The 22,344-nt window shown below is 44.7% G+C and overlaps 1 pseudogene; it reads right to left on the bottom strand.

The window, feature by feature from the left end:
* Window positions 1-9,679: 9,679 nt before the first annotated feature.
* On the bottom strand, window positions 9,680-17,148 carry LOC141198711 (uncharacterized; annotated as a pseudogene).
* Between the last annotated feature and the right edge of the window lie 5,196 nt (window positions 17,149-22,344).

Below are 22,344 nucleotides of genomic sequence, written 5' to 3'. Positions count from 1 at the left end.
GATTGGGCTCAGGGGTCTTCCCCATCTCTCAGACACAGGGTCCTGACAGCGCTCACTAGAGGTCATCTTCACTACTGTGTAATCCTGGTTATGGAGAGACACATTCATAAATCTCACTCCAGACATTTCCAGAGTCCTCACCTCTCCAGTTCTGTCCATCTGTTATTCCCATAGATAAGAATGATGTAATGTGACGTCATCAGAATCTCTCACCTCTCCAGTAAGCCGGAAGAGGATCTCCAGGGTGAGATATAATATTTTCTCTGCCATCTTGTCTCTGTCCATATCCATCTTTGGTAAATCAGGAAAATTCTCTTATATAGAAGATCTTCACTGAGAGGATCCGATATTGTAGAGACCTGAATGAGAAGAAGATGAGCCGACGTAACATCATAAAAATCCTGTGTAATAATACAATTACTGGAGACAATAAGGGAAATATATGAGGAGATTTATTATTTTACAGTATTTAGTTTTCTTCTTTACACCTAGTAATAAAACCTATATATTTTTGGCCACAGAAGACCAGCAGTTTCTTCCTCGGAGTCTGTAGCTGAATACTTTCTCACAAGATGGTGGTTTGATGGTTTTACGAGATGATTGTTTGTTCTCGGCCCCGACCCTTTCACAACTCCTGTCTCCTGGTTTAATCACAAGAGAAACTGTAGCACCCCGAGGGCTCGGCTGCTACAGGGGTATTGCACCTCGAACCAGAGGTGTGGTATTCCACTCCCGGGTAAGGATGGAGTGTGGACTAGAACTCAGTTAGCTGCATGCACCACATACATCCCATTTCCGGGGGACAGATCAACGGTACTCCCACCAGATAGATGTGCAGGTACGACAGCGTCTGTCCCTGGCTGGAGTGGGAGGGGGGGAGGAATATCCCAGTGGTGCAGGAGCAGAGAGGGGAGGGACTCTGGGCATAGGAAGGAGCCCATTGGTGGCTAGTCACCTGGGCTCGGGTGTCAGAGGGAGTATAAAAGGTGGGCACCATCTTAGGAGTTGAGTTCAGTCAGACAGAAGAAGAGGAGAAGAGTAGTGACAGGGAGCAGCAGCCCTGTCTGGGTGCTGCTCCTGAAGGGAGCAAGAGAGAGAAAGACAAGAGGAAAGGAACAAGGAACAAGGAAGGAATGGAACCTGGAGAAAGGCCCAGAGACATGAAGGAAGAGGGAACCCGAACACGCTAGGAGTCAGCGGGTGAAGGGTTGGCAGATCAGGGTACCGGATCCCGAACTGGTGGAGGCCACTTATCCTCAGCCAGGAACCGGAGGTCGTGGCCACGTCTTGGCGCGACCACTCACTACACTCACCACGAAGGCACGCCACATAGGGTCAGGGAAACCGGAGATAGGTTTCGCCACCAGAAGGCCCGAGGAAGCTGGACATGGGTGGGTCCCTAGTGGGGACGGCCAGAGAAAGGAACGGAGAAAGGAGTTCAAGGTCACACTCTGGAACTGCCTGGGGGTTGGTCGAGCCCCGTACCTGGTGGACGCAGCACGGCTCGGGTCGTCATCACCTGCAGGACTGACACTGATAACATCTGTGAGTAAAGCATTGAAAACTGCAATCAGTCTCTGTGTTCCATCGCACTACCAGCACTAAAGGTACCGGGACGCCCTTTCTATCACTCCCTTCACCCGCACCAGCTGCCCTGAGGCCATACCTCTCCCGTTGGGGGTTATACCACCATTGCTGCACACATACCACCGGCCTCAGCAGACTGTTCTGCAGCGGCGGCCTTGCGACCGCAAATCAACGGGTGGCGTAGTCGACACTTAAACAACATCTACAAAGACTGCGACACACTTAGTTTGACCACCCTGGGCACGGACCGGGTCCCCGCCACTCGGAGACTACTACCCCCATCGGATCCGGCTCCGGGTATTCCCCCGCGCACACGTGCGCCGCACTACAGCACTGGCCCAGGGGGCGCGTCAACTTTGGCGTAGTCGGCAGGATTTCGTGCCCGTAACCACCGGGTACTGCGTGCCTGAAAAAGAGACTTTTTACTTACCTGTGGTGAAATTTCCCGCCGTCCGGAGTCGATTCCCGCCATTCGACGCCATCTTCTGCCTTCTTCCCGCCATCCGTGGAGTTTTCCCGCCATTGGGCGCCATCTTGAGGACGCCGCGCGAGAAGAAGAGGGGTGTGGACTCCGAAAGCCCGCGAGAACTGAAGCTTCGCCTCACGTCCGGACGTTGCGTAAGGTCCTGGAAGGAGCCCAGTGACGCCGACGTCACAGGAGCGCGACGGAAGGTCCTCAACCCTGACGATCCACTGCGGAGCCGCGGCCTACGGAAGAGGATCATCGCGAGGTAGGCCGCGGTCCACTAGGGGGGAGGAGGATGTCGGATACGGAGGAGAGCTTCACCGCCACAGCCGCCATACCAGATTGCAGAGCTGCTAGCGGTGCTCCAGAAGGAAGAACCGGAGCACGCGCAGGCCGCGCTGGAAGAGCTGAACAGGAGGATGATCTGGGCGCAACGAGACGTGCTGGCCGGGTGGAAGGAGGAGTTGACCCGGCGCACGCTGACCTGCCAACCGGAGGTGCAGCCACCATCCAGCACCGCGTCGATCCCGAGAGGCAGCAGAAGCGGACCGGAGGCCGGGGACGCCGCCGCGGGGGAGGCCGCAACGACAAGTAAGGGGAACGCCGTTACTCCGGGCCCTGAGGCCGCGGACCTGCCCCTACCTCCCGCCGCGGGACCCGAAGCTCTGGGTGCCGCACCGCCCACCGTACCTCCACCACCAGTAGTCAGCCCTCCAGCAGCAAGCTCTGCAGCGGAGCCTCGCCCTGAACCGTGCTCCCCAACACCGGGCACGATCAGAAAGTCACCGGCCTGGTTAAAAGGCCGAGTGCCCGCGGGCGCTGCACCCCAGCCGGGGCCCCCAGTCGTGCCATCATTGGGGAAAGACCTGTATGAGCAGCACACCTGCCCGGATGGGACACCATTCGTCTGGCCGCCTGAGTACACCAACCCCCGCTCCAGGAAGAGTCATCCCGTAGGAGCAAGGGCCCCAGATGAACCGCTAATCCCAGCTCCGGAGCCCGTGGACCTCTCTTCACCCCGCTGGAGGACGCCCAATTCGAGGGGGACCCCACTGGAGAAGACCTGATGGGGTTCACTCAGGAGACCCGGGCGGGCGCCGCCTGGCGCTATGAGACCTGCCGCCAACAACTGGCAACGTTTGAGCGGGAGCGGAGAGAGAGGAAAGTGAAGGAGGAGTGGCTCCATATTAAAAACGTGGAGCAGAAGACAAGGACCCGCCAGGACCCCCCCCCCGTACAGCTCACGGTCCCCGAGTCACCGGGACTGTTGTTAAGTTTCACATGGTATGTGGCTGGGGTATCATCTAAGACCCGAAGACCATAAGCCAGGTGTTTGTAAACAGGAGCGACGTAGAGTCCCACCTACCGGAGGGGCACAGTGGACGGGACCTGGTGCCTGGAGATACCGTCACCTATACCAGGCATAAGGGAGTGAAGGGGTGGTACGCCCTTCATGTCCACCGGGTCAAGGAAGAAGAGGAGCAATCGTACCAGGAGGAGGAGGAGAAAGAGGGCCCGGACGGGTCTGAACCTGAGGAAGAGAAAGGAGCGTGTGGAGCACACCGTTAATCGTAAACGGTAAAAGAGGAGATGTAAATAGTTACCCGACCGGGTATAAGGACTGTTGTGGGACTGTTTCCATGAAGAGTGTGGTCCCCGTTGGGACAGAAAGAGAACTGTTGCCTATTTTTGCCCTAATCCCTAACCTGACCGAGGACTGAGAGCGGTCATCCCTTCCCTCTACCTGGCCGAAGACTGAGAGCGGCCAGATCCCAAGATCCCAAGAACCCGAGAATTCAAGAATGTTTTATTTGAGAATGCCTTAATGTGAAATTTGATATGATGCCAAAGTTTTACATAGTGTTTTTGTAAAAGAGTTCCGGTGGCATTAGCCAGCTGTTGAGAAAACCTCCCATAAAGGGATGGATGAAAGTTGATGTGTTTTATGTGTACGTACACTTTAAAAATTGTTTTTACTCTATTTCAGCCCGAGGACGTGCTGTGGTTTACCAGGGGGGAATGTAGCACCCCGAGGGCTCGGCTGCTACAGGGGTATTGCACCTCGAACCAGAGGTGTGGTATTCCACTCCCGGGTAAGGATGGAGTGTGGACTAGAACTCAGTTAGCTGCATGCACCACATACATCCCATTTCCGGGGGACAGATCAACGGTACTCCCACCGGATAGATGTGCAGGTACGACAGCGTCTGTCCCTGGCTGGAGTGGGAGGGGGGGAGGAATATCCCAGTGGTGCAGGAGCAGAGAGGGGAGGGACTCTGGGCATAGAAATGAGCCCATTGGTGGCTAGTCACCTGGGCTCGGGTGTCAGAGGGAGTATAAAAGGTGGGCACCATCTTAGGAGTTGAGTTCAGTCAGACAGAAGAAGAGGAGAAGAGTAGTGACAGGGAGCAGCAGCCCTGTCTGGGTGCTGCTCCTGAAGGGAGCAAGAGAGAGAAAGACAAGAGGAAAGGAACAAGGAACAAGGAAGGAATGGAACCTGGAGAAAGGCCCAGAGACATGAAGGAAGAGGGAACCCGAACACGCTAGGAGTCAGCGGGTGAAGGGTTGGCAGATCAGGGTACCGGATCCCGAACTGGTGGAGGCCACTTATCCTCAGCCAGGAACCGGAGGTCGTGGCCACGTCTTGGCGCGACCACTCACTACACTCACCACGAAAGCACGCCACATAGGGTCAGGGAAACCGGAGATAGGTTTCGCCACCAGAAGACCCGAGGAAGCTGGACATGGGTGGGTCCCTAGTGGGGACGGCCAGAGAAAGGAACGGAGAAAGGAGTTCAAGGTCACACTCTGGAACTGCCTGGGGGTTGGTCGAGCCCCGTACCTGGTGGACGCAGCACGGCTCGGGTCGTCATCACCTGCAGGACTGACACTGATAACATCTGTGAGTAAAGCATTGAAAACTGCAATCAGTCTCTGTGTTCCATCGCACTACCAGCACTAAAGGTACCGGGACGCCCTTTCTATCACTCCCTTCACCCGCACCAGCTGCCCTGAGGCCATACCTCTCCCGTTGGGGGTTATACCACCATTGCTGCACACATACCACCGGCCTCAGCGGACTGTTCTGCAGCGGCGGCCTTGCGACCGCAAATCAACGGGTGGCGTAGTCGACACTTAAACAACATCTACAAAGACTGCCACACACTTAGTTTGACCACCCTGGGCACGGACCGGGTCCCCGCCACTCGGAGACTACTACCCCCATCGGATCTGGCTCCGGGTATTCCCCCGCGCACACGTGCGCCGCACTACAGCACTGGCCCAGGGGGCGCGTCAAAACACATAACGAGAACCTGGCTTACACCTCTGGGGTTTCACAGATGCGGCATTGATAAATGTCCACCATGTAAATATGCCGAACACAAGAAATAGATTTAATCACATTAAATAAAACCTTTCATTACACAATGTATCACCTGCAGCAGTGAATTTGCAGTATATTGTATTCAGTGTCTGGGATGTAATGTCAGATATGTCGGCTGCTCCTCTTGTAAATAAGGCAGAGAATTAATGAGCACATAGGAGACCCCACTAATCCCGCGGCCATTAACCCTTCCAACGTTTCCACACATTTCCTAAGAGAACACAACGGTGACTTCAAGAACTTTCAGTTTTGTGGCATTGAAAGGGTAAATCGTTCAGGTGTCGGGGAGATGGCAGAGGAGCATTGCTGAACCGTGAAGCTTCCTGGACACTGAGGCCAAATCCATCGTACCGGAGGGTATAAAGAGAAGGACGGATCTGATCTTACATTACCAGACCGGTGAAGGGGCCATATTGTGATGACTGTAAGATGATTGTGTTTCATCATTGTCTTTCTTTGTATCACATCTATTACATCTATTAATGCCGCCATTCATCCTGTGCACAGGAGCGGCTGCTCCAGAGACATTTATATCCGGCTCGGGTTTCATTCTTAACTTCGGTTCTGGGTAAGAAGTATCACTCCGAAACGCGTCACCTCCACCTTAATTCTCTCTGGATTCTTTCCTCCAATGTTCTGATGACGTCCCATCATTATTGTGACATAAGGTTATAAAATGAAGGAATAAAAGTTTTATGTTATTTGAGGTCCTGGATCGTCCTCTATGTGTGGACGGTTATCACCACTATCTACATTACTGTGCTGGAGCTAGGAGAGGAATAATGGCGTTGTGTGAGGACTTCTCTGGGCTTCTGTCCTTCATCCTGCAGTCATCTGAATGGATCTAATGTGGACGGGAACCAGCTAAGCCGCATTCTGTGCACAGCTGTTACCTCACTGTTCACACCACACAGAGACCCCAAAAGAGTCTCCGTGCTGAAGGGGTTAATGCCCCCTGCGCCCAGTAATGGCGGATCTCCACATACCTCCACCTGCAGAGCCGCCATCACATATATGGCTGCTCTGTGCGCACAGGAGCTGTGATGAGGTCACAGGAGGGGAGGAGACAGGGGTCACATGATCAGGGGCCTCAGTGAATGCACAGTGTGAACTGTGCGGCTCCTGTACAGTGATATCCGGAGTGAAGACGCTACATGGAGACGTCTCCGCAGTCAGTGACATTTCCGGCATTATTTGCCCCTCACTACTGGCACAATTACCCCGCGCCGCCTTTTCTACAGTTTTATGTGTGAATGTAATGTGGGATTTTCCTGCTTGGAGACAAATAGACGACACATGAGGTGATTATCACCAGTTACCGGACGTCTACTATATGGCGGCATATGATTGTGCTATCCACTTCATACCAGGAGCTAAAAGGCCGAAATCTCATATGTTTAACCCCTTCCAGGGAGGGCGGCCTTGAAAGACAATACTCAGAAGAGTCCGGCTAAGACCATGTTCACATCAGCAGATTATAAATTGCTCTGATGCTCATCTTGAATAGTTAGACGAGTGTCATGCGAGTGTGCCATGTTTTTCTCGCCTGCATCCATATACAATGCGCTTTTAACATCGTCTTTTACTTACTATAATCCTCTGTGTAACTTAAAGCTGGTTTATAAAACTAAGAAAACAATCTTATATACAGAGATAGATAGAAAGAAGTTATAGAGATATGATAGAGAATAGATAGATGTCCTGCTGAAATATCATTTCACAACTCCCTATATGTTATAAATCTGCACCCTTTAGAGCCTTTCATGTGGAACTAAAGGGAGTTTAGCCTTGTTTAACCTAATAAATAATTTAAAAAAAACGACATGGGGTCCCCCTATTTTTTGTAACGAGCAAAGGTAAAGCAGACAGCTGAGAGCTGATATTATCAAGTTTGGAAGGTCCCTGGTTATTGGGCCCTCCCCAGCCAAAAAATACCAGCTCATAGCCACCCTAGAAGTGGCGCATCACGAGATGCACCAATTATGGCTTTTTGCCTTTGCTCTTCCCAATTGCCCAGATGCATTGACAATTGGTGTAAAGTATCTTGGGGTTAATGTCAGCTGTGGTTTGTCAAAAATCACAGCTGGCATCAAACCCTGGTGATAGTAATGGAGAGGTGTCTATCAGACAAACCCATTGCTGACACAGTAACCAAAAATAAAAACACCCACGAAAAAATACTTAATTTGAATAAACACTCCCCAACACTTTTTTTTTATTAAACCAACCCCCCCCCCCCCCAAAAGAAAAGCATTCAGGTCCAGCGTAGTCCACCGAATCTGACGATGATGGGCATTCCCACCATATATGTAACACAGACCCGTCTGCACAACCACACCGCCAGAACAAGTCCGAAGATGCTACGTAGCATAGTGTGACAATGGTGCCATCTAGATAAAATCTTATCGTTTTTCTCCTGGGCACGGCAAGTAATAGATAATTTGTGGGAGAGTATGAATGTTTTTTGCCTATCCTCCTCTGAAATTTGACTACCCAATTCCTTCTCCCAACCCCAGTAAAGGGTAGAGGGTCATTGCTGGTGTCCATTTGTGTTGCTTTGTGTATGCAAGATAGAAGTTTAGTACAAGGACCTACTTGAGTGATTAAGGTTTCAAACGGAGTGAGTTCATCCTTTATACTAGTAACATGTGAGAATTTATAAATGACCTGAGCTGGAAATAAGCCAGGCAGGATAGACTCCTAATTGGAAAGGAGCCACGAAGTTCTATAAAGGAAGGAAAAGAGCCTGATCCCATGAGAACGGGTCTCAATCTAACCCCATCAGATCAGGCCCAGATTAGAAATGAGTCCATACCTGAAGCAGAGGGAAAATCTGGGTTGTCAAACAAGGGCGTTAAACTATATAGATCATCCATGTTCCCTGGAATTTGTGTACCGAGGTACTTAGATGTGTCTTTCTGTCACTTAAAGGGAAAGTTAAAAATTAGCTGTTATCTTATGTTATTGTTTCTGATTTAGAGTAGTTGACTTTAAAATTGCTTACTTTGCCAAATTCTTCGAATTCGTTTAGTATAGAAGGAAATGAAATAATTGGGTTTGAAACAGAGCAACAAGTCATCTGCGTATAGAGCTGGTTTATAGTGATGTGAGCCTATAGTAACTCCACTAATATCTGGATTTTTTTTGTAATGCTACCGCAAAATGGTCCATCACTAATGTGTATAGGAGAGGTGATAAGGGACACTCTTGCTTTGTCTCATTTTTAATAGAAAATGTGTCATATAGAAGGCAGTTTACCCTATCGCTTTAGGGTCAGTGTAGAAGGATAGAATTTTAGGTAACAAGAAAGAGCCTAACCCATTTTGTCATAAGGTGCTCTTCAAGAAAGTCCAGTGCATTCATTCTGTCAAACACTTTTTCAGTGTCCACAGAAACAAGGCACATTGGGATCCCCGATTTTTTTGCACGTGAAACTAACAACGTTTTATTTGTATTATCACGCACTTCTCTACCCTTAACGAAGCCAACCTGATCGTTGCTAACAATTGAGGGTAGGTAGTGGGAGAGCCATGGTGCAATTATTTTAGAGAATATTTTGATGTATATATTAATGAAATTGGATGAACATTAGGGCAGGTATTTAGTTCTTTTCCAGGCTTTGATAAAACTGTTATGTGAGCCTCAAGTGATTGGGGGGCAAAGGGGGAGTCTTCTGAGATATTACTGAACACTAATGGTAATAACAGAGGTGCAAACATGTTATAAAATCTATTATTGAATCCATCTGGCCCATGGCTCTTCCCGATAGGGAATGATTTAATGGCCTGTCCTATCTCTTGTTCAGTGAAAGCTTTGTCTAGTATCTCCTGCTCAGGGGTCTGTAAGGAAGGAAGGGCAGTGTCCTTAATATACTTGTCAGTTTTTGTTTCAAGAAAATTAGGTGGCATGTCATGGTGTTTTCCATGAATATTATGTAGTGAGCTATAACAGCATTGAAATGCGTCAGCTATGTCAGTGGGGTTATGAATTTATAGCAGTGGTGCTCCTTTTATTTTGGATACATACATCTCTGGCAAAAATTAAGAGACCACTGCAAAATTTTCTCTGATTTTTCTCTTTATAGGTATATTATAGAGTAAAATGTACATTGATGTTTTAGTCTATAAACTACTGACAACATGTCTCCAAAATTCAAAGCTAAAAATGTTGAATTTATTTGCAGCAAATGATAAAGTGTCAAAATACTAAAAAAGAAACAGTGCTTTAAGACCTCAAATTACTCATGTTTTAAATGTGAAATCAATATTTGGTGGACTAACCATGATTTTTAATCACAGCTTTCATTCGTCTTGCCATGCTTTCCACCAGTCTTTCCATGCTTTCCAATAGAAAACTGTTCAGTGGTCTCTTAATTTTTGCCGGAGCCGTATGTCCTTTGCATCCGTGGATGTAACTTCCTTGTCAATGAGAGACCACATTTATCTGTGAATTCATACGAGTACCTTCACATGCGATCTTGATATTTTGTATACGTTTGATCTAGTAAAGACCTTCGCTCCTTTCTTTTTTTCAATCAGATAATTTTTATTTAACAAAAGAAAGACCAACATTTTGTTTTTGTCATATAAACTTTGTGACAAAAAAATAAATAAAAAGAAAGAAAAAACAGTAAACAATACAAGAACCGGTTTACAATGATATAAATCCCAATATCGCTCTATAGTACAATGTTTTGGAATAGTAATTTTACATTTGTACATAAATATCTGAATACTTCCTGACGGCTTTTTTTCCCTATTGGGACATCAAAAGAAAAAGAATCTATCTAAGAAGGGGCAATTGTGTGGACTGAGACAATTATTATTTGCTGACGCCTTCGGTATAAAGGATATAAATTCCTGGTTTTCTGCAGGGATAATGTACAAATGGTCCAGTATAGTATTTCTGAAGTAATCTGGGGTAATTAACCATTGCTCCCATATGTGTATGGATTTCTTGAGAGCGTTCCTTTAATATAAGATCCACTTTCCAAGCATAGAGTGTTATTTATCCTGGATTTTAGTTCTGTTATCGTTGGGGGAGAATTGTCTATCCAATGTAGTGCCAACAACTTTCTGGCTTGGAATAATATTCTTGAGCTAGCTACTGCCATATGGGAGTCTGGATCTACGTCCTCTCCCAGGAGTCCTAGGATACAGATTTTAGGTTCCAACTGAAGTTGTATTCCAAATACAGAGAGTACAAGAGCGATCACCCCCTTCCAGTAGTCGCCAATATTTACACATTCCCACGTCACATGCATCAGGTGGGCGTCCTTTAGACCACATCTAGGACATGTGTCATCCATTTGTATTTCAATTTCAAATAAAATACTTGGGGATCTATATACTCTATGAATGAGAAGAATTCGGGACAATCTTTGTGACTGACAATGAAAGTTTCGTTGTCAAATCCAGTATCTCCCCCATTGCTCCTCAGATAAGGGACCCTCACCCCCCTCCCATGTCTTAACTATCAAAGGATATTTATCCAAATGTAGGGCCAGTAACCGCTTATAAATAATGGATATTAGACCTTTTGTATCCAACGATGTAGTAATGGTATCTATTGGGTGATGTCTATAAATCAGTATGGCGTTTATTTTAGTTGTGTACTATATGCAAGATGTATTTGCAGATATTGATAAAACACCCTATGTGGAAGGTTAAAATCTGCCTTTATTTGTTCAAACCTCTTGAATAATCCATCCCTCAAGAGTTGTGACACCAAACGTATACCCCTATCCTCACACTCACTAACATTTTTTAGTTTATGTAGTTCTGGTAAGTTATAGTTCTGCCATAAAGGAGTATAGCTTGTGTACTTTCCAATTCCCAGAATATTTTTACCCCTATCCTGCGCCTTATATATTAACTTTAGTGTACGACATTTTAAGTCATTTTCTCGAGGAGGCCCCATATCTAGTACCGAGAATGGAAGTTTCCACTTGGTTCCTTCCATAAGTAGGTGCCTTGAAATTACACAATATTTGCAAGTACCCCATCCATGAAACTACTTTAGCTCACTTCTAGTGTTAAGCAGGTCTATATATACCTGGAGGGAAGCAGATCATTTATGTTGTTTGTCAAGGAGATCAATCCGCTCAAGCAAATGGGAGACTTTAGCTGTTCTCTCCTTTTTTTAGCCTTTATCTAAGTTTTATTATTATCCCTCTGAGGACGCATGTGAGCGCTTCCCATTTAAATGGTAAGGCAGTTTCATCATGCTCATATATTTGAAGCAGTCTATAGTCTCAAGAAGGTCTGAGACACAGAGTGAGTCTTTCAGCAGATTATCATTTAGGATCCAACATCTGAAGTCTTGGTGGAGTCCGGCATAGTCAGATTACAATATACAGGAGCATGATCTGACCATACAGCAGTTCCTACCTGAGATGTAGGTTGTAATGTAGGCAAGTGACGGCTAATTAAGAAAAGGACTATATGGCTATGCATATTGTGTAAAGGAGAATAATAGGTATAATCCTTTACGTCTGCATGTAGTATCCTCCATATATCGACCGATTGAGACCGGAGCACGTTTAGCAAAGCTTTTGTTTGTGTTTTAGATTGGTGACACCAGCCCCGGGACGCGTCTAAAGAAGGATCCAAGACAAAATTAATGTCACCTCCAATGATGATAAGGTCCTCCGCAAAATATTTTAGTTTGTTTAAGTAATGACGGCATGTCTTAATTTGGTCACAATTAGGGAGATAGAAGTTTTCCAAAGTCAAAATTTTGGAGTAGACGGAGATCTTAACAAACACGAACCTCCTCTTCGTGTCAGACAGTGTTTCTACAATAGTATGCAGCAGTGATCTGTGGCGGCCTATACTCAGCACCCTAGACTTCAAAACATTAATCATCTTGGCATCCCAGAAAAATGCTATCTATTAGTAAAGTGAGGTACAGTATATGATCGCCTCTAAAGTGTGACTCCTGAAGAAAGAGAAAATGTACGTGCTGTTTATGCCAATGATAAAACACTTGAGCTCCTTTCTCTGGAACATTAAGTCCTCTGACATTTAATGAACAAGTTTTGAGTTGTGCCATATTATATGAAAAAAAGGGGGAATGGAAGAGAGAAAGGTTAAGAGAAAAGAGGATTTATAGATGGTAGATAGTAATCTCTGTGTCTAAGAAGTATAGATTATGAATATATCAAAACAGTAGGAAATTGTGAAACAAGCAGATCCCAATGCAAGTCCCTAACTGGAGGATGTCTCTACAGGCGTAAGTCAAACTTTCAGTTCTAGGATTCCTATTAGGTGGAACCATGGAATATAAAGCAAGTAAAGTAATACAGCCTGATATTACAGTAGTATCATGTGAACTCAATTTATATGCTGGTCTAAGATGTTATATGAACTTAGACATTCTATATAGTGGAAGAGTGGCACCTAATGCTCTATTTAGATACATCTAATTATATGCTTAAAGAAATAAGTAAGCATCTGCAAACTGTCTCTCATCAAGGAAGACAAGATTCATTTCAGGAGCTCATATGATTGGCAGGTTCCTTTCCCACCTGCTGCATCACCATCAAGTTCCTGATCCATTGAACATCTTCTGTGACGTGCTGGAACTCTCTGTGGCAATGGTGGAGCAGGTGGACAGTCAGATATATGGAATGTCCAGGGCATCACAGAAAGGTCTCATGTTGCTTGGATCTTTGAAAATATACAGCTGTAATGGGTACCCCCAGGAGTACATCAGGCCATTTTCCCGGATGGCATCAAGTAGTGGTTTCAATACCATTCTTTTAGCAAGTGTCATTCAGGATAGATATGTGAGCAATTATATGCGTTTTCCATTGAAATCACCAGGACCCAACTCTTCTGCTTTCCTCACAATGGCATCTTTTACATTGAAAAAAATGTATACGACAGATAATGTCCCTTGGACACTCAGGATCTGGGCATGATTGCCTATTGTATGGTGCGCCTTTTAAATCTCCACCTCCTTATCAATAGAATCACCAAGGACATTATGAATAATGATCGCAGTGTTGGCATAATCACTTGTGCATTGATGCTTTCAGGTATACCCCTTATCCAGATATTATTGTGATTTTCTTGATCATCAACCAGATGGTTTATTTACTGGCTGTGAAGATCCAGTGTTAAGCCCCCGTCTCACATAGCGAGATCGCTGCTGTGTCACGGTTTTGGTGATGCAACAGCGACCTCACCAGCGATGTCGCTATGTGTGACACTTTGCAACGATCAGGCCCCTGCTGTGAGGTGTCACGCTGTCTCAGTATACTGGAGGTAGGGGGCCTAAGCTGACCCTAAGCTGGGGACCTGACTAATCCCTCAACCTGGAGGTACTGTTAAAGGTACAGAGGTCCAGGCCGCCAGCGTAACCCCTACCTCCTGACGATCCCTGCACCTAAGTAATCTAGTCCTGAGAAGGACCCCGATCACAACAAAAGGGGACAAGAAATAATATGCCCACACACAGTACTTAGACGAACGAGACAGTACAAGGGAAAAACCAAAACCACCTTGCATACAACAACTACACAACTACAACAGAGGGAACACCAACGGGAAAGGAGATAAATGATAAAGCGAGGAAGGGAAAATACACTCCAAGTACACTTATCTCAGAAACTCCAAACACCACGATCCGCTCTGTAAGTCTGAATGAAAAGCTTTCACCGACACTTCCCAAACAGACCAGCAGGCATTTGAAGGAGTCTCACTACAGAAGTATTGATTGCAGCTGGGCGAGGCTGGACCTCGTCTAGCACAGAGAGAGAGAGAATTAACTCCCTCACTGCCGAAAAACACAAAGCACAAACAAGTCAGCTGCGAGAAGTCAGGCTGTGTACTCGTGACGATCTTCGTGGCGACACACCCGTGACATGAGGTCGCTGATCGCTGCAAAGTGTCCTGGACCATTTTTTGGTCGTTGCTCTCCCGCTGGTCAGCACACATCGCTGTGTGTGACCAGCGGGAGCAGCGATCAGGCTGGTAACTATGGTAAACATCGGGTTACTAGGGGCACACGCGCACCTAGTAACCCGCTGTTTATCATGGTTATGAGCTTGCTAAAGTGAGCGGTAACCTCCCGCTCACTGTAGCAGAGTGGTAACCATGATAAACAACGGGTTACTAGGAGCGCGTGTGCCCCTAGTAACCCGATGTTTACCATAGTTACCAGCCTGCTCCTGCTTCAGCAGGCTCGTAACCAGGAGCAGGACATCGTGGAACGATTCTTTCCACGATGTCGCTGCTCCCCTGATCATTGGTGAGCCTGCCTGTTTGACAGCTCACCAGCGACCACATAGCGACGCAGCAACGATCCCTGACAGGTCGTATCGTTGTCCGGATCGTTGCAGCGTCGCTAAGTGTGACGGGGCCTTTAGTTTCTGAGCATTATGATGGCCTCTAACTTGGATGAGATTATCCTCTAATCTCTGTACCTTATCAGTAAGCTGTGACAGGATAGAAGTGAGGGGACGTATTTCAGTATTGTATGTTGTCTCCAGCCTCTGAATATATTGCTCCATGTCTTCTTTAGTCGGGATAAACGCAATCTGATATACAAATAAGTTATGTTGTTCCCCATATCAGAATAACCTGTGGCTGGGAGGTAAATGTCCCTGTGAAGCAAGCACTGCTCAGTATGTGGGCTTTGGTGAGAGTACAGGGAGATTGGTGGAGCTGTTTTCTTGTGAGGCCGACATTAAGAGAGAAGTTGGTGCAGGACTTACAGTCTGGAGCTGTCTGGCATCATGAGGGTTAAGACTGCTTCTTTTTCCACGCTGAGGTGAGGCAGTAATAGCTCCGGAGCAGGAAGATAAGACCTTCCATAAGAAACGCTGCATACCAGACATGCTGACAGAGGTGACAGACCTCAGATTAACCTCTGATCTCTTTTTTCTTTCCCATATCGAAAGTCATGTTTGAGGCTGTAAATTGCTTATAATTCCCCCAGGAACACGGTCTGAAGAGAGTGCTTTCAGTGTGTGCATTCTCTTGGTGCTGTGTCCAGGCCATGTCCTTCTTGTTGATGTACAATACGTCTGAAGGTGGCGTTGATTGGAAGCAGGATTGTGTGATGTAACAATCTTGTGTGATGTAACATCCTTACGGAAATGCGAGTTGTGACGCCAATGGAATGACGCCAGAACAGGAAGTGCGTATGAGTGTTTTTATTTTAAAAAGGCCAAACATGAGGAATGAGAAGGAGTTGTCCTAGTAGTGGACAACCCCTTTATGAAGATATAATTTTTGGCTAAAAATGAAAAAGTATTCTCCCCTGTTTCTCTGAAGTTTGTTAAGGGTTGATTTCCGTGTAAAACATTTCCTGCATTAAGAACATGAAAATGGCTTCTCGTCTGTGTGAGTTCTCTAGTGACTAAGAAGTGATGATTTCTTCACAAAACATTTCCCACATTCTGAACAGGAAAAAGGTTTCTCCCATGTGTGATTTCTCTTGTGCTTAACCAAATCTGATTTTTGGCTAAAACATTTCCCACATTCTGAACAGGAAAAAGGCTTTTCCCCTGTGTGAGTTCTCTTGTGCTTAACTAAACCTGATTTATGGATAAAACATTTCCCACATTCTGAACAGGAAAAAGGCTTCTCCCCTGTGTGATTTCTCTGGTGTATAACCAAATCTGATTTCTGGATAAAACATTTTCCACATTCTGAACAGGAAAAAGGCTTTTCCCCTGTGTGAGTTCTCTTGTGTGTAACAAAACCTGATTTCCAGCTAAAATATTTTCCACATTCTGAACAGAAAAAAAGGCTTCTCCCCTGTGTGAATTCTCTTGTGCTCAACCAAATCTTTTTTCCGGCTAAAACATTTTCTACATTCTGAACAGGAAAAAGGCTTCTCCCCTGTGTGAATTCTCTGGTGCTTAACCAAATCTGATTTGCAGCTAAAATATTTTCCACATTCTGAACAGGAAAAAGGCTTCTCCCCTGTGTGAGTTTTCTTGTGTTCAACCAAATGTGATTTGTAGCTAAAACATTTTCCACATTCTGAACAGGAAAAAGGCTTCTCCCCTCTGTGAATTCTCTTGTGTGTAACAAAACCTGATTTCCAGCTAAAATATTTTCCACATTCTGAACAGAAAAAAAGGCTTCTCCCCTGTGTGAATTCTCTTGTGCTCAACCAAATCTTTTTTCCGGCTAAAACATTTTCTACATTCTGAACAGGAAAAAGGCTTCTCCCCTGTGTGAATTCTCTGGTGCTTAACCAAATCTGATTTGCAGCTAAAACATTTTCCACATTCTGAACAGGAAAAAGGTTTCTCCCCTGTTTGAGTTCTCTGATGTCTGATACAATTTGATTTCAATGTAAAACCTTTCCCACATTCTGAGCATGAAAAAGGCTTCTCCCCTGTGTGAGTTCTCTGATGTCTGATTAAACTTGATTTCTCTGTAAAACATTTTCCACTTTCTGAACAAGAAAATGGCTTCTCCTCTATGTGACTTCTCTGGTGATTAACAAGATGTGCTTTCTGGTTAAAAAATTTCCCACACTTGAAACAAAAAAAATCTATTCTCTGCTGTGTGAATGCTTTGATGTTTAAGAAAAGACTTTTCGAGGGAAAAACTATTTCCATATTCTGAACATGAAAATGGCTTCTTTGCTTTAGGAGCAATTTGTTTTTTAATGCTTATTTTGTGACTTTGATTTTCCTTAGTGGTCGGTAATGAATCAGAAGACAGGACCTGTTTCATAGGATCAGATGACAGATCTTTGCTGTGAAGGGATGATGGTATATCTGGGTTAATGGCATTCACTTCAATTGTATCTTGTGTGATCTCAAGATCATCTGATTTAAAAATTGAAGATGTCAGCTGTCCCTCTGATCTCCTGGTACAGTCATCTGCCAAGAATAAAACCAATTATTATTTATGAATAACATATCCTTAAAATTTATATTGTTGAATATTTCTACTTAAAGTCTCCATAAAAATGTACATTATGTAAAAGTATCATTATTTACCAAGAAAACATCACAGAAAAAAATCAGCCTTACCAACACCAAATCAGATAACAAATGCATTAGCATTTTAGTGTTGGTTGGGTGTACTGGGGTGTCTGTCCATGTGGGGTGCACTTATATAGTGCTGGGCAGCCCTCCTGATCTAATAGTATGGGCATCATCACTATCCTAAGCCAGACACTGTGCATCACACCTACCTGTGTGACTGGCGTCCTATGCAAGCTTCTTCTGTGTGCATCTTTAATACTAGGCAACCACACCCTCCATGAATTTGGTAGGTCTGGGAGTGGTTTCTCCATCAGTATTTTGCCCCCACCTTTATCATGGGGGTCTGCGGCATCCTGCTAGTGCATTTGTTATATGATTTGGTGCTGGTAAGGCTGTATGTTTTTCTGTGATTTTTTTTAAATTTTGCCCTATGTTAGCCGTCATTATTCATCAAGACAATAACAGTTCACATTCTAATAGAAAACCCCATAAGATGAACCAGTGGATCGTGGTGTTCAACTGTTTGTTCATTCTGCCTCCCAAATATGGAATAAAAAGCCATCAAACAATGTTATGTAGGGGAAAATAATATCAATAAAAACTTCTACTCATCTCACAAAAAACAAGTCCCCACTCAGGTCCATCATCTGTCAATGGAAAATCAGAAGTTTCCACATTATTAGTGGCTCAAAGGCTTTTGAAAAACAACATGGCTTCCATAAACCAATTCAGCAATATCCACTCTCCCAAAGTCAGATCTCCCCCTCGCTTCTGAGCCTTGCAGTGTGCCCAAAACACATTTAGCATCCATGTATATGACATTACTATAGTGAGAAGAACCCACTAAATTTACGGTGTGTGTCTCCTGGAGCACAATCTGGACACTATGTGTTGGGTACTGAAATTATAAATTTGTAATTTTCACTCTCCAACATCCACTGCGTGCTAATTTCCGGAAAGTGCCTGTCGAATCAAAATAGTCACTACTCCTATAGATTATTTCACTGAGGGTTATAATGTCCAAAATGGATTCACTTTATGGGGATTTCTACTGCTCTGGTTTTCTGCAATTTGGTCACATTAGGGCTTCTGTAAATGGTGGGTCCCATCTCCTCTGGGATTTGCTCATGCGCAGTCTGCTTCTGTCACCAGGAGCCGCCTTACTCATCCTGCAGGCGGCGCTGGTGATGGAGGAGACATCAGAACCAGAAGCTCTGGGCGGCGCAGGCTCTGTCCAGCCACTAAGATTAGGGAGCCTGGGACCATTAGTACCATCCAGTCTGGCAGTATGGGTGTGTGTGCTGTCCAGCTGGAGTAATCTGCTCCCTGCTTCAGCCATTTGGAAAGCACCACACCCTACTAAAGCTGGAAGCAAATTGCAGGAAGCTGCCAGATACAGCCTTGTTCTCCTCTGGTTCAGTCCTCTGTTATCAGCTCCCGACTTGTGTATTTGTTTCTGTTGTGACCTCGGCCCGTGCACTGACTACTTTTGTGGGATTTTGTATTTTCTCTGACCTCCATGTTCTGACCCGGCTATCTGACTATTCTTCTTGCCATCTCACACCACAGAACATTAGGTTACACTGTGGCCCAAGCTTAGGGGGTCTCTGTCTAAGTCCAGATCCATGTAGAGGGATTAAAGGATGATGAGCAAGGCAAACCCTGGGATCTGGAAAATGGAGTAGATAGTGCCAAGCCTGTTTGTGGTGGCCATCTTTTGAGCTGCCAGGTGACAATGAACCGTGTCCCCAATACATTGTGTCTGCAAACTATTCCAGCAAGATCTGCATTCAAATAGCTAAATGGTGCTCCTGCCCTTCTTAACCGGCCATGTGCCCAGACAGTAGTGTACAACCGTATATGGGGTATTGTCAGATTCAAGAGAAGTTGGAATATTATTTGTAAGGTCCATTTGTTTCCTATTATCCTTTGTGAAGAATTCCAAAGTTATCACCATATAAAGTGACACATGTCAGATTTGAAAAATGGGCCCAGATAGGAACACAAAACTGGCTGCAGGAAGGGGTTAAATCAGAGTATTTTGGTCACTAACTAGTATAGTCAAAACTGTGAGTATAGACAATAACATCTACTGAAATGATCAAACTCAACAGTCTCCATCAGTAAGTAGTGAGTAACTAGTGGTGAAACCTCTCTGGGGTAATTGGAGTATGGGGCTCGGTGGCTCTTGGGAATCTAAACTATCATAAGGGCCAATATTTTCTATCAGAAGAGTTTCAAGAAGAAATATTAGACGTTCAAAGAGAACTTTTTATAATACTGCAGAGCTGAGACATCTTAAATTTAGCTTAAAGCTATATCATGTCACAAGTGTAATGTTTTTTTTTTGTTTAGTTTATCACAATCTGGTTTGAAGTTAGTCGGTTTTAAAAGAAATTGAAAAGTCAGGATAAAGGGAAACTCTGTTGTTATTGTACAGAAATTCACACTTGCCCTCACTGCACATTTAATGTTGTAGATCATAAATGTGAAGTTTGGCCAGAAAGACTGGACCTGGTCTTGTAGGGACCATATGAGCACATTCAGCAGCTCAGAAGGGAGAGAAGGCAGATTCATCCAATAAGATATCAGGGGTCTAGGAAGCCAACAGCATCATTGCCCTCCGCTTTCTCTTACAGATCCATCATAATATTTTTCTTCAAGTGATTTTCTGGCTTTGTGGTTTACAGATCTGGGCAGGTAACGTCTCCTAATCACAGTGAGTAGGTGGATCCTCCAGGTTGTAAGTTCTATGGAAAAGGGTTTCAATGCCCAAAATCATTTGAACAGTTTTGGGTGGAAGAGAATGTTGTGGTCTAGAGACAAAATGGTGATCACATGATTGTGATAAGGCCGGACTACACCACCGATAAAGCAGCCACAGCCGGTGACTGAGAAGAATATGTGACTTCTCAGCATTTAGTGGTTACTACTCACCTGGGTAGTTATATGTAGGAATCTTCTCTTTACCCCACTCATCACCCCTCACATATGTCTCTGTAGTATTAATATGGGTCAGATCTTCACCCTGAAACAAATATTGTAAAAGTCACAAACAGATGAGAAGTCACATCTATGATCAACTCTAATCCTGACATCTCCACCGTTGTCATTACACAAATAGAAAACACATAATACTGGTGGATAAAACTAGGTTGAACACAAGACCCTCACAGCCGTCTACACATCATAGGGGAGATCTCATGACACCTTCTCTCCATCTACCTGATGATCCTGAGGAACATTGGGATCTTCTTGTTTACAGTCATGTGGAAGAAAAGGATGGGGACATCTGTCTGGTGTTGTCCTCTTACTGGATAGATCTGGAAGAAACACATACAGGGACTGAATTTATTCTTTACATACAGATAATTATAGGCCGTGTGTATTTAGTCCTGTCTATTACCTGGTGATGTGAGGGGCTGGGGAACCTCCATCATGACGACCTTGTACAGATCTTTGTGTCCTTCTAAATACTCCCACTCCTCCATGGAGAAATAGACAGCGACATCCTGACACCTTATAGGAACCTGACACATACAATCATACCGTCATTCACCGATCCCTTCATAGTGTTACTGTATAATGTCCCAGCAGTGTCACCTCTCCAGTCAGCAGCTCAATCATTTTGTAGGTGAGTTCTAGGATCTTCTGGTCATTGATGTCATCATGTATGAAGGGGTGAGATGGAAGCCCTGTGATTGGGCTCAGGGGTCTTTCCCATCCCTCAGACACATGGACCTGACAGCGCTCACTAGTGGTCTTCTTCACTAATATGTAATCCTGGTTATGGAAAGACATATAAATAAATCTCACTCCAGACATTTCCAGAGTCCTCACCTCTCCAGTTCTGTCCATCTGTTATTCCCATAGATAAGAATGATGTAATGTGACGTCATCAGAATCTCTCACCTCTCCAGTAAGCCGGAAGAGGATCTCTAGGGTGAGGTGTAATATCCTCTCCGCCATCTTGTCTCTGTCCATATTCATCTTTGATGGGTCCATAAGGAAAAATTATCTTAAATAGAAAATCTTCACTGAGAGGATCTGATATTGTAGGGACCTGAATGAGAAGATGATGAGCCGATGTAACATCATAAAAATCCTGTGTAATAATACAATTACTGGAGATAAAAAGGGGAAACATATGAGGAGATATATTATTTTACAGTATTTAGTTTTCTGCTTTACATCTAGTAATAAAACCTATATATTTTAGGCCACAGACAACAAGCAGTTTCTTCCTTGGAGTCTGTAGCTGAATACGTTTCTCAAAGACTCATCTTCCATAAAGCTAAATTCTCGTCTCATTTACCGACACTGCAATCGGCATTAGCAATACTGCAGGAGATATTAATTACACATAATATGAGAAATAACTACTTCATGATGAGGATGACATCTTCATCTTCTACTACGGCTCTAGAAACATATTTAGCCAGATTTCTTCACTAACTACATCTCCTCTGGTCGTCTATATGAATGTTTCCCGTCTTCCCCGGACTGTAATCTTCTATCACGTTAGATCTCATGTCTGATTCACACACAGAAGTTTGAGGCTTTGATACATGGTAAGGTTTTTAATATTAAACAGAGTATGACTATCCCGAATGGGTTCATCTTGCCATGATGGGATAGCTTTCATGCTATTTTTGATCAAAAACAGTGTTGCTAAGAACCCTATTTTATTTAAATGCACTTTTGCTTTTTATTTATTTATTTACAGCAGGGTTTATGATCATTTTTCTTCTTATAGTTTTTTTCTGATTTATGGCCATAGTAAACATGCATTTATGTGCTGCATGGATACCAACTTAAACCAAGCTCAAATTCTGCGTTTTTTCACGCGCACCATAGTGGCCCTGTGGGCTGCTGCTATGGATGATACACCCCTAACTATCCAACTATCATATGGTAAAAATCTCATAGGTCCTGGATTTATTAGTA

The sequence above is a fragment of the Phyllobates terribilis genome, unplaced genomic scaffold (genome assembly GCF_046119375.1).
Source record: "Phyllobates terribilis strain yellow unplaced genomic scaffold, ASM4611937v1 Scaffold_99__1_contigs__length_5935540, whole genome shotgun sequence".
In the NCBI taxonomy this organism is placed as follows: Eukaryota; Metazoa; Chordata; class Amphibia; order Anura; family Dendrobatidae; genus Phyllobates; species Phyllobates terribilis.
This window is presented reverse-complemented; position numbering and strand designations above follow the sequence as displayed.